This window comes from Pyrus communis, chromosome 10 (genome assembly GCF_041283825.1).
Source record: "Pyrus communis isolate YQ-2024b chromosome 10, ASM4128382v1, whole genome shotgun sequence".
In the NCBI taxonomy this organism is placed as follows: domain Eukaryota; kingdom Viridiplantae; phylum Streptophyta; class Magnoliopsida; order Rosales; family Rosaceae; genus Pyrus; species Pyrus communis.
In genome coordinates, this window is record NC_142574.1 from 25367720 (window position 1) to 25380208 (window position 12489).

Genomic DNA, 12489 nt, shown 5'->3' on the forward strand with positions numbered 1-12489 from the left:
ATCTCATTTCCTTTTGCTTACTCTTTCTGTTCAATTGATGATAGCATCCACCATGATGCACGACGAGCACCAACAACATTCTTGTACCCAATAGAGATCAAGTTTCTCTCTTTAACCGTCAATTCAACATCAAGATTTGCAACCTTCTTCATTGCATCAACCATCTCATCGTATTGCTCTGCCTGCTCAGCAAGCTTGGCAAGGTAAGCGAAGTTCTCATGTTCAGTAATGAGACCCTAACGGACATAACACAACAAACAGCAACCCGATCCTCCAACAGGTACAACAAACTCTGCAATCTTTTATCCACGCTTTCCACCTCATCTTCCAGCCATGAACTGAAACAAATAGCACCCAGAAAAACCCAATCCTTCAAGCTTCAAGCTTTCAGCAATGGAGAAATTTGCAATCCCCTATAAATTAAGCCTTTCAGCTGCCATCATTGATAGGAGCATATTTATGCGACTTAAATGGCTTGTTCTCGTACATTTACGTTATGTTTCTTTAGTTATTTTAGTACTTTAAGCTATTTTCGTGTGTTTGTAGGTCCAAAGGGCTAAAGGAGCAAAAAGATGCATTTTGGAGACTTTTGGAGCACTTTTGGGCTAAGGACGGATAGCTTATGCTTGAAGCCAAAGTGTTGGACGAAATTGAAGACCTAATTGGAGCCAAAGTGTTGGAACCTTGTTCTCTTTAGTTTTAGGACATTTAAACCTTTCCTAATCCCAATCATGCCATGCATAACACACATCCATTCTAACACATTGTCATTGCACATGCATTTCCTTCATTAGTTAACCCACATGCACTTATCACTTATCATCACCACATATCATATCACTTAATCACTTATCACTTATCATCACCACTTAACCACTTATCATATCATAACCACATATCATATCACTTATCACTTATCACTTAACATAACATCCACCTACTTCACCTACAACATCCACCTACTTCACCTACAACATCCACCCACTTCACCTACAACATCCACCTATTTCACCTACAACATCCACCTACTTCACCTACAACATCCACTTCACCTACAACATCCACCTACTTCACCTACAACATCCACCTACTTCACCTACAAATGACATAGCCATATGTTCCCTCCACTACTCCTATAAATACCCTTGCATTCATTCATTCATATAAAACATCTCATTTCATACACAACACACCACAAACACTTCCATTCCTTCTCTTTGCCGTGAGTTCCCTTGTAATCCAAACACCATTTTTCCATTTCCCTATTAATCCAAACACCACTCCCCAAACCATTCACACCATCAAACTATCCTTAGACCTTGTGCTACAACAACGAGGAAGAGAAGAGTGCCTAAACGTTCATACAATTCAAGTTTGAGTTGTTGGAATGTTTAGGTGTTTCTTTGATTTCAATGTTTAAATTCAATTCTCTTTGTTTGTACGTATGAGGAATGGAAGAGAAGAGTGCCTAAACGTTCATACAATTCAAGTTTGAGTTGTTGGAATGTTTAGGTATTTCTTTGATTTCAATGTTATAATAAACTAAACCCCCTTTAGCTAGGGGGTGATTCGAAATATATGTTTATGCTTGCATTTTGATTTGATTAATTCTAATTGCGTTTCATAAGTTGTGGTTCAATTTGTTTAACCGTTTGATTGATAACTTATTTATGAATGTTTATTAAGAATGCGCGCTTAATTTTCATGCATAAATATGACGCTAGAATATAAGTGAATTTCACCTAATCGTTATGAACTTATATTCACAAGTAGTGGAGGTTGCTTATAAACAATCGCGTTAAATGAATTCTTGGCACGAGTTTCATGCTCATCATAGTAACGAATGCCTCGTCAACACTTATAGTTTTCATAATGCTTAATGATCTTTGATTGTATCTTTATTGTGCTGTTCACGCAAAGGACTTTTGGAGAATGTGGTGAATTGCGTTGCGCTAACCCATCCAATTCATTAACTTAAGGAAAACTTGACGGTTAATTTAAGCGGACCTAATTGACCCGGGGCGTTGAGAATTAATGATTTGTTGAAATGCAATTGGAAATCGTTTTATTATGCAAGTATAACATATGTGGAGATGAACCCCGTAGCTAACTTTCCATCCATTTGTTCTTTCTTTTCTTGTTTCTGTTTTCATGTTTAATTTAACTTGTTATTCAATTATGTTAAACATGTGAAACTAATTTCTTTTTAGTTAGAGGCGAATTTGAAGCCATGGACATATGTTGGTTATGATTTGATTTACTCCAGTTATGAATTCATGAACTTTAGATGTGGGTTACTTTTCTGTTTTGATTAAGAACTTGTTTATGTATGTGGGTTGAGGGTCGACACTTAATTTGCATGCCTAAGACTTGATGCTAGGATATAAGGGAATTTCACCTAATCGTTATGAACTTATATTCATGAGTAGTAAAAATCGCTAGTCACGATTGTGTTTAGTAAACCCTAGGCTGGATTAACATGCGTATTCCATAGTTATGAATGCCTAGTCAATGTTTATGATTTCCGTTGAACTTAATGATCTTTGTTGAATGTCTCTATCATGCGTATTCCATGTGAGAGACTTTGATTAGGAATAATTTGGTTGTAATGCGTATCCCATTCAATCCAATGAATCTAGGGAAATCTGAAGGTTAATTTAAGCGGACCTAATTAACTTGGAGCATTGTCATTCATCGTTTGTTGAAGTCATAACTGGGAGTCAAATTATATGCTTATGTTCATGTGTGGATAAGGAACCCTCTAACTAGTTTTTCATCATTCTATTTCATTAATTTCGTTTTTTTTTAGAATCTGTTTTAATTCCAAGTTTCTGTTTTAGTTTAAATTCATCCAAAACCAATCCCCCATTTATTTTAAAGTGTTAGATTAATTAGAAATACATTTAGTTTGTGTTTATAAGTGCTTTGGGTACTGTTTGAGTCTTTTGGTTTGTTTGAGTGTTTTAAAGTTTAGTTTTGCAATTCTTTGAGTCTAGTATAGTGTTTTAAAATTTATTTTACGTTTTTGAGTCAAATCCAAGTGATTAACAATCCCTCCTAATCCCCGGTCCAGAACGATCCCTACTTGCATACTTACTACAATTGATAAAAGAGGGTTTAATTTGTGTGCGTATAAATCACGCATCAAATTTTGGCGCCGTTGCCGGGGATTAGAAAATTTGCTAATTCCTTGGATTGTTCGTCTTTATTATGTATTTTAGTTTTAGTTTCTGATTTGTGTTTTGTTTCTTGTTCTAGGTACTAGTTTATGACTCGGAGTTCTCATCCGATTCGTGAACATATCCTGGAGTGATTGGATTCTTCGTCCGGCTGCAAGACATAAAAGAAAGCGCTACTTGGGAGGCAACCCAATGCACTAAATAAAACAAAGCATGTTCATAAAAAAAAAAAAAAAAAAAAAAAAAAAAAAAAAGATACTAAACATGGAGAAAGATGGAGCTTCACAAAGGTTGTTTACGTGAAGCCCCGCTACGAGGCGTCGGAGCGGGAGGCATAGAAGCAGGAGGCATAGAAGCGGGAGGCATCGGAGCGGAAGCCCTCGGAGCGGAAGGCATCGGAGCTAGAGCATTCCAGGCCTCAATACTTGGCCAAGCGCTGGATGACCCAGGAAAAATATGCCTCTGGAAGTAAGCCGCAAGCCTTTGACGGTCACTTTGACGGTCACTTTGCATCCGACCATTGGATTCTTGTAGCTCATCAAGCTTCCTCTTCATACCCGTCGAATAGTTGTTGGCAAGCACGTGCAAACTTCTATTCTCGTGCTTAAGCAGTTTGATCTCCTGCTTGAGACTTTCCACCTCTGCCATCAATGATTCCACCTGACGGGAGCGGGCAAGCAGGCGTTGGCCCATGTTGGACACAGAACTCGCACACTGAACACTAAGTGCGAGGGACTCTTGAACGGCCAACTCATCGGACCGTCCTGACAGCAGCCTACTATCTTTTGGAGTAAGGAGGTTTCTAGCTACTATTGTAGCTGTTGTGGCGTCCTGCATCACGGAGTCTTCACCTGTAAGAAGACCGTTAGAAGATAAAAAAGAAGGACGCCATACGTTACCTTGACGCGGTGCGGCCGTATCACTGCTAAGGCTCAATTCTAAGCTAAGGTTCGATGGGTTTGCCATTTTTCAAAAGTGTTCAAAGAGAAGGGGTGGATGGAGTTAAATTTCAAAGGGCCGGAGACGATGTTCAAGAATGGGAAATCTTCAGAGTGTGTTTGTGGCGGTGATCGATACCTCAATAAGAAGCCAAGGCGACGCGTCCACCGATTCAAAAAGCCGGAATTTCCGGCGTAATTTAGGCGACGCTTTCTCAGCTTTTCAGAAGACGTGTTCAACTTTGTCAAAAGAGTTCTTCTTTTCAGACAACACGTGGAGGCCATCATCGCAACTACACATCTTTAGCCGACAAGCGCAAAGTTCGGCGACGTTTTCTCAGCTTTTCAGAAGACGCGTGCAGCTTTGTCAAAAGGAGCCGCATCTGCACTACCACGTGTCGTTCAGAAAGCGAAGGGGCGTCGTTCAGAAATCGAAGGGGCGCCTGCTCAGAAATCGAAGAGGCGTGTTCAGAGATCGAAGAGGCGCCATTATTTCAAAAAGCCGGATTTGCGGGATCAAAACGTTTGTCGACAAAGGTAAAAAGTACCACCACTTGATATTATCTCTATATATGTCGACCTTCGTCTTTTATGGCAGGGCAAACCTGAAGAAAATGCCCAACTCTCCCTCACCTCTGAGGGCGCACTCCCAGCAAAGCCTTTCGAATTACTCAATTTTTTCTTCTTCCCCAAAGATGATACCAGATGTCTGGAGTACATATGACCCAGGGGGAAACAGCACAACAAATACATGTGCTGATTCATTCACCGCTTCTTCAAAAGCAAAGGTATCTCATATCATCAAGGTCAAAAGCAAAAGTATCTCATATCATGCTCTTTCCCTGTCTTTTTCTTTGTCCTTGTTCTTACTCGCATGGCAAGGTAAAAGAAGCAATCAGCCGGCACTTGGAACCAGTCTTCCGATCTGGAGCCAACTGCCTGGAATCTATTCCTGATTGCTTACCTAGCGTTGCTCTCGAGTAGTCATCTTCAACGGTTGATACACTTCCAGAGAAGGGACCACTCCTGCAAAGATTGAACAAAGAAACAGATAAAAGGGGAAAGCTCAGACCTCCGGGGGAGACCAAAAGAATCCTGCTGCCCAGTTCAAGAGTAGCACAAAGGAAAATCAACGATGGGAGGAACCCCTGTGGAATCAATAACATCAAGCCTCAATGAAATCAACAAGGAGAAGATGGAATTTACATTCCACAACCAGATTTGCGTCTCTAAACTCTTCTCTTTGTTATTTACATTCTGCCATGTTTAGTATGTTTAGTTGCTCTTTTTATGTTTACTTTTGTTTGGTGTGATTTTAAGCTTAAAACATTGAGGACAATGTTTGATTTAAGTGTGGGGGGGGGTAACTAATGTTGTTGATACAAATTCGTTGGATTTTATCACCCATTACTTCAAATGTTGTTCGTTGCTGTTTTAAGGTGTTTTTAAGTTGTTTTAGAGTGTTTTTAGTGTGTTTTGTTTTATAACTCCGAAAATCACATAAAAATTTGAAAAACATGTTTTGAAAAGCCTAAAAAGAGTGTTTTGAGTCGTTTTTGTGTGTTTGTGTCTTAGGGTACCTTCCAACAAAATGACAAGGATTTGGTTTGTAATTGCATGACTGTTAAGAGAGTTATAAACATGGATGAAAGTTTGATTTACTCTTGGTATATGCTTGGTTATGGTTATAATGTATGACTTCACATGCAATCATAAAAGAAAAAATTCGTTTTTGTAACATGCTTGAAGGAAGGAACTCATAATAACGCTACATCCCTGTGAGACTCGAGCCATTACCTTCTTTGGAGAGTTATATTCTGTGATTCTTTGTTTTCTAAAGTTGTTGCATGATCTCATTATTCCTTGCTTGGTTGCTACTTAGAATGCAATTGTATCATGATAGAACTAAATGCTAGAACTTATATCCGTTTCATTCAAAGCATGACATTGAATTGCATAACATATATCAAGATGAAGTTGTGTAGTTGCCACCATAGCCAAATAGCCTTACTTCCCATATTTCGTATATATTAGTTTTAACCCCGTTGAGCCTCATTTAGCCTATTTTCTTTGCTAACCACATCACCCCTTACCTAGCCTAGTGTAGGACAGTCCACACCCTTGTTCTTAAATAATAGTGAGCATAACTTAAATGAATTCCTTTTGAGTACATTATGAAAGAAAATGAGTGTGGGGGAGAATGTTTTGTTCTTAAGCGTTTATGTATGTTTTGAGAGTCAAAAGAAAAGAAAAAAAAAATTGTGAAAAACATATGAAAAAGAAAAACAGAAAAGAAAAGAAAGAAAGAAAGAAAAAAGAGCTTGTTCTCCCTTTTTGTTCAAAAGTTGAGTTTTCATTCAAAAGTGAATTCTAAGTTAATTCAAATCTTTGCTCGCTATTTCTTTAAGAACCTTTGTTTTCCATATCCCTTCTTTGTTAGCCAAACATTTTTTTTAGCCCCGTTACACCCCTTTGACTTCTATCTTGATCGTTATGTGTTTAATAATGTGGAGTTTGGAATTGATATGAGCATATGGTGTCACTGGTTCTTGCATCTAAGTAGTAGCATTCCATTCATGAGATCATATCTAAACATGCTTATTAACTCCAGAAAATGCTTTCCTTATTATAACATATGTGAGTGTTCGTCTACATGTTTACATCAATCTTCTCACATATACCTAGTGTAGGGTGTGTAGTCAGAAAATCTGTGTGAAAAACGAGAGTACATCTAGTAAGAAATTGAGGGAATTCTCTAAAGGCATGTTACTACATTTGAAATGTGTTTTAATTGCTTAATTGTGAACTAGTATGTGGTGACTATGATTAAGAATGTACTTAAGTGTAAAGATGGCTCAAATCTGTGAGAATAATGATTTTTAACTTGTCATGTGCATTGGAAGTCCCTGATACGATTGTTGGAAGGTGTAGGTTGTGTTTTGTTCTTTTTGTTTTGTTTTTCTGTTTTGCTCGAGGACTAGCAAAAGCTAAGTGTGGGGGTATTTGATAGGAGCATATTTATGCGACTTAAATGGCTTGTTCTCGTACATTTACGTTATGTTTCTTTAGTTATTTTAGTACTTTAAGCTATTTTCGTGTGTTTGTAGGTCCAAAGGGCTAAAGGAGCAAAAAGATGCATTTTGGAGACTTTTGGAGCACTTTTGGGCTAAGGACGGATAGCTTATGCTTGAAGCCAAAGTGTTGGACGAAATTGAAGACCTAATTGGAGCCAAAGTGTTGGAACCTTGTTCTCTTTAGTTTTAGGACATTTAAACCTTTCCTAATCCCAATCATGCCATGCATAACACACATCCATTCTAACACATTGTCATTGCACATGCATTTCCTTCATTAGTTAACCCACATGCACTTATCACTTATCATCACCACATATCATATCACTTAATCACTTATCACTTATCATCACCACTTAACCACTTATCATATCATAACCACATATCATATCACTTATCACTTATCACTTAACATAACATCCACCTACTTCACCTACAACATCCACCTACTTCACCTACAACATCCACCCACTTCACCTACAACATCCACCTATTTCACCTACAACATCCACCTACTTCACCTACAACATCCACTTCACCTACAACATCCACCTACTTCACCTACAACATCCACCTACTTCACCTACAAATGACATAGCCATATGTTCCCTCCACTACTCCTATAAATACCCTTGCATTCATTCATTCATATAAAACATCTCATTTCATACACAACACACCACAAACACTTCCATTCCTTCTCTTTGCCGTGAGTTCCCTTGTAATCCAAACACCATTTTTCCATTTCCCTATTAATCCAAACACCACTCCCCAAACCATTCACACCATCAAACTATCCTTAGACCTTGTGCTACAACAACGAGGAAGAGAAGAGTGCCTAAACGTTCATACAATTCAAGTTTGAGTTGTTGGAATGTTTAGGTGTTTCTTTGATTTCAATGTTTAAATTCAATTCTCTTTGTTTGTACGTATGAGGAATGGAAGAGAAGAGTGCCTAAACGTTCATACAATTCAAGTTTGAGTTGTTGGAATGTTTAGGTATTTCTTTGATTTCAATGTTATAATAAACTAAACCCCCTTTAGCTAGGGGGTGATTCGAAATATATGTTTATGCTTGCATTTTGATTTGATTAATTCTAATTGCGTTTCATAAGTTGTGGTTCAATTTGTTTAACCGTTTGATTGATAACTTATTTATGAATGTTTATTAAGAATGCGCGCTTAATTTTCATGCATAAATATGACGCTAGAATATAAGTGAATTTCACCTAATCGTTATGAACTTATATTCACAAGTAGTGGAGGTTGCTTATAAACAATCGCGTTAAATGAATTCTTGGCACGAGTTTCATGCTCATCATAGTAACGAATGCCTCGTCAACACTTATAGTTTTCATAATGCTTAATGATCTTTGATTGTATCTTTATTGTGCTGTTCACGCAAAGGACTTTTGGAGAATGTGGTGAATTGCGTTGCGCTAACCCATCCAATTCATTAACTTAAGGAAAACTTGACGGTTAATTTAAGCGGACCTAATTGACCCGGGGCGTTGAGAATTAATGATTTGTTGAAATGCAATTGGAAATCGTTTTATTATGCAAGTATAACATATGTGGAGATGAACCCCGTAGCTAACTTTCCATCCATTTGTTCTTTCTTTTCTTGTTTCTGTTTTCATGTTTAATTTAACTTGTTATTCAATTATGTTAAACATGTGAAACTAATTTCTTTTTAGTTAGAGGCGAATTTGAAGCCATGGACATATGTTGGTTATGATTTGATTTACTCCAGTTATGAATTCATGAACTTTAGATGTGGGTTACTTTTCTGTTTTGATTAAGAACTTGTTTATGTATGTGGGTTGAGGGTCGACACTTAATTTGCATGCCTAAGACTTGATGCTAGGATATAAGGGAATTTCACCTAATCGTTATGAACTTATATTCATGAGTAGTAAAAATCGCTAGTCACGATTGTGTTTAGTAAACCCTAGGCTGGATTAACATGCGTATTCCATAGTTATGAATGCCTAGTCAATGTTTATGATTTCCGTTGAACTTAATGATCTTTGTTGAATGTCTCTATCATGCGTATTCCATGTGAGAGACTTTGATTAGGAATAATTTGGTTGTAATGCGTATCCCATTCAATCCAATGAATCTAGGGAAATCTGAAGGTTAATTTAAGCGGACCTAATTAACTTGGAGCATTGTCATTCATCGTTTGTTGAAGTCATAACTGGGAGTCAAATTATATGCTTATGTTCATGTGTGGATAAGGAACCCTCTAACTAGTTTTTCATCATTCTATTTCATTAATTTCGTTTTTTTTTAGAATCTGTTTTAATTCCAAGTTTCTGTTTTAGTTTAAATTCATCCAAAACCAATCCCCCATTTATTTTAAAGTGTTAGATTAATTAGAAATACATTTAGTTTGTGTTTATAAGTGCTTTGGGTACTGTTTGAGTCTTTTGGTTTGTTTGAGTGTTTTAAAGTTTAGTTTTGCAATTCTTTGAGTCTAGTATAGTGTTTTAAAATTTATTTTACGTTTTTGAGTCAAATCCAAGTGATTAACAATCCCTCCTAATCCCCGGTCCAGAACGATCCCTACTTGCATACTTACTACAATTGATAAAAGAGGGTTTAATTTGTGTGCGTATAAATCACGCATCAATCATTCCCTCCAAATTTAGCAACCCATCTGAATTCTCACCACGCCAAACCAAACCCACAAAGTTCTACTCACTGATAACACTTGTTGATAAAATGCACATATGCTACTTGCTCATATAAAGATCCAATATTCCCATCCAAAACATCCAATATTCCACTGCCTTTTGCAGGAACTTCAATCAAAGAACAGCCTCTTATAAAATTGTAACACACCCTCTAGTCGGTTATAACAATTTCTTGCTGGATTACACTTCGTGGGATTTACCGTCAACAACTTCATTTAACATTGGCTTCGGCCTTTAAAAATAGAAAAAAAATAACAAACTGTAATGTGGCATCGGGCTTAACTATAGTACCACGAGATCGCTCTTTGTGGATTTTACCAAAAAACAACTACTCTTAACAATGGTATCGGCCTTCACAATTTCAACAACAGAAAATCAACATCTATGTAGGAGGTGGGAAAAATAGGAATTTGAGTTTGGGTGTGTATTTGAATCTTGCATGCACCACAAATGGATAACAAGTGCAAGTGGGCCGAGGGGGACAACAAGTTGCAGCAGCACGTGAAGGGGGAATGTCGGCCCCGTTGGTCAGAAGAAACTGAATAGAAAGATTCAGTGTAGGCGGGCTCACAGCAAGTTCAATTTCTACACATGAGATGCGCGAGCCATTGTCATCCATTAAATGTCGCGCCTCCTAGATTATGATCCAGTGATGTGTGCCCAGCTACATTATTTTTAAATTTAACGGCTCAAACCCAATTTAATCAATTTTAACGATAATAAAAAAAAATAAATTGGCTTAAATTTAAATCTAAAAGTCAAAATAATATTATTAATTAATTCAGATTCAAGATGGGTAAGTTTAGTCTATGCTCTTACCTTATTTGAGGGGTAAGGTTTATTTCTCCTAACTAGGTATAGCTTCTTCTTTTTTCATATCAATAAATTTTCTTGTATTGCTGAAGTTTTCAAACAAAAAAAACCCTAACTTTTTTTGGGGTGAATTGGATAGGATTTTAGTCAAATATAATTCATGACTCCAAACTTCGAATGCATTTTTTATTTATTAGTGCAACGGATAAAGATCAAGCGAGATTAGCTCTTCGATAATGGTCGCGTGCGAGGCACATACACTCCCTCATAGAGTTGATGACTATTACACCCAAAAACCCCCCCACCAGTCCTTCCTCCACCATTTTTATTAAGAAATATTAGGAAATTAAAAGAAAAAAAGTACAAGCAGGGGGACTAAGCCAAGACCCACCATGACCAAATGATCAACAAAATCGATAATAAGGGGAAAATGAAATGTCACGAGCATGGGTTGAGGCAACAAAATTCGGAATCGTAGACCAGGGCCGGCCCTGAAGGTAGCCCAAGTAGGAGCCCGCCTAGGGCCCCCACTTCTTTTTCATATCATGTAATTAACATATGAATACAGAAAAAGTAAAAAATTATCATAATTTATTAGGTAAATTAGACAAAACTACGTCGACTATGGGTCAAACCACAATTTCATACCTCATGTTTTAAAAATTACAATATCATATCTCATCTTACAAATTTGTTGTAATGTCGAACCTCCGTCCGTTTTTTTGTTAAATTCTTTGTTAAATGCTGATATGGCTTGAGGCATGCCCACTTCCAAATCGAGTTGGATTAAAAATTTAATTAAATATTCAAAAACTAAAAATAAAATTATTTAAATGTTTTATTAATGAAGTGGGACCCACCCCCGACAAACCCAACCTTTGCCCTTTTTCCCTCGTCGACCATCTCGGCCGCAGGTCTGTCGATTCATTCGTCGCTGCTTAAATCTTCCCAGTCCGGGCAACCCATCTTCCTCGTCCATCTTTCCCCACCCATCTTCTCTGTAGATTCCTCTTCCAGCTCTTGCTCCTGTTCTTCTTCCTCTCTCCCCTCCTCGTTTTCGGGATTTTTTTTTTTTTTTTCCAGCAGGTCATATTGCAAAGAAGGCAGGAAGACGAAGGAAATGGGAATAAATTGGGGATTAGGGACGCTTGGGATTCCGTAGGAAATGGGGATAAATTGCTTTTGGTATTCTATTATGCCACCAAAAAGCTTAAAGTTTTACCACCCATTTCAATGTCTTCCACCGCTCGGATTGGTTTACAGTACAAAGTTACAAAATTGTTTCCAATCCTAAGTGTCACTCTCACTCCCCCATAAACCCTAATAAAATACCCAAAGCAATTTATCCCCAATCTCTACCGCTGCACCGTCACCGTCCTCTCCAAAGACGAGATTACCGGCGTCAAAATCAAGAGAATTCCATCGTTCGATCCTCCATGAACGGCAGCCAAACAGCGTCAACTCTGGGTGGGTCCTCTTTATGGCACCGAGAGCAGTGGAAAGTTGGTGGTGGCGACGATGCTTGTCGCCGGAGTTCGTCGTCAACTCACCTACGAAGCTCGCCCAAGAAACGAAGGGGGTGGAGACGGGTGGCCTGGGGAAGAAGAGTGAGGGAATGGATTAGCAAGGGGTGGGTCCCACTTCTTTAATAAAGTATTTAAATAATTTTAATTTTAGTTTTTGAATATTTAATTATTTTTTAATCCAAGTGGACTTAGAGTGGGCGCGCCTCAAGCCACGTTAGCATTGAACAGAGAAATTAACAGAAAAACAGACAGAGGTTTAA